This window comes from Schistocerca piceifrons, chromosome 9 (genome assembly GCF_021461385.2).
Source record: "Schistocerca piceifrons isolate TAMUIC-IGC-003096 chromosome 9, iqSchPice1.1, whole genome shotgun sequence".
Classification (NCBI taxonomy): domain Eukaryota; kingdom Metazoa; phylum Arthropoda; class Insecta; order Orthoptera; family Acrididae; genus Schistocerca; species Schistocerca piceifrons.
The window spans coordinates 21,954,701-21,955,903 of NC_060146.1; positions in this window are offsets into that span (position 1 = coordinate 21,954,701).

The following is a 1,203-nucleotide window of genomic DNA, read 5'->3' on the forward strand; positions in this document are numbered from 1 at the left end:
GGCCCCCAAAACCAGATACATAGCGCGGCTGAGGCAGCGAAGAATGCGCCCTTCGAGCCAACGCCGTGAACCTCGGTAGTGACGATAATAGACAACGTCGCCTGGAGCAAAAGCAGGTGGCTGCTGCTGCACAGGAACCTGATGCGGCGGATGCAGCAAAGACATCAAGGTTCGATGATGACGACCATGGAGCAACTCAGCCGGCGAGCGACCATCTCGAGGCTGAGAGCGATACGAGGACAAAAAGAGCAACAACGTGTCCTCCCAAGAATGCGACTCTTTCAACTTCAACATCTGTGACTTGAAAGTCCGGACCAAACGTTCAGCGGCACCGTTTGACTGTGGCGAAAACGGCGCGGACGTCAGATGTTGAATACCCTTGGCCTTGCAGAATGACTGAAATCCTGCGGACATGAATTGTGGGCCATTGTCGGAAACAATAGTCTGTGGAAGACCTTCAATGCAAAAGATAGCAGATAACGCTTGGATGGTGGCAGATGACGTCGTAGAAGACATCTGGACAACAAAAGGAAAATTACTGAATGAATCTACCACAACCAACCATCGAGAATTCCAGAGTGGACCAGCAAAATCCATGTGTAAGCGTTGCCATGGGGAAGTGGCTTTTGGCCATGCAAAGAATTTCCGCGGTGGTGCTGATTGTTGTGCGGCACACACCATGCAAGAAGAGCACATATTCGTAATCGCGGCATCGATTCCAAACCAAGTACAGTGCTGACGAGCAAGTTGTTTCGTTCTCACTATACCCCAATGTCCTTGGTGGAGAAGCTGTAAGACAGAGGACTGTAACAAACGTGGTACCACGACCCTGGACTGATCATTATCAGAACGCAACAGCAAAACATCACGTCATACAAAAAGTCTCCCCTGGTGAGCAAAAAATCGGCGAACCAGCGGACCCCGATCCGTGACTTTGACAAGGGCCATTGCGTAGCAACAAAACGCAGAACGGTAGCAAGGACAGGGTCGTCAGCTGTTGCTGTAGCTACACGACGAAAATCAATCGGAAACGATTCGACCACGTCATCGGTTTCCACATCAATGAACATGCAAGCAAGTTCGGAGGAATCGAATGCCCTATCCTCAGCAACAGGCAAGCGGGACAACGCATCGGCGTTTCCGTGCTTAGCAGTGGACCGATACAAGATATCGTAGCGGTACTGCGAGAGGAAAATAGACCAG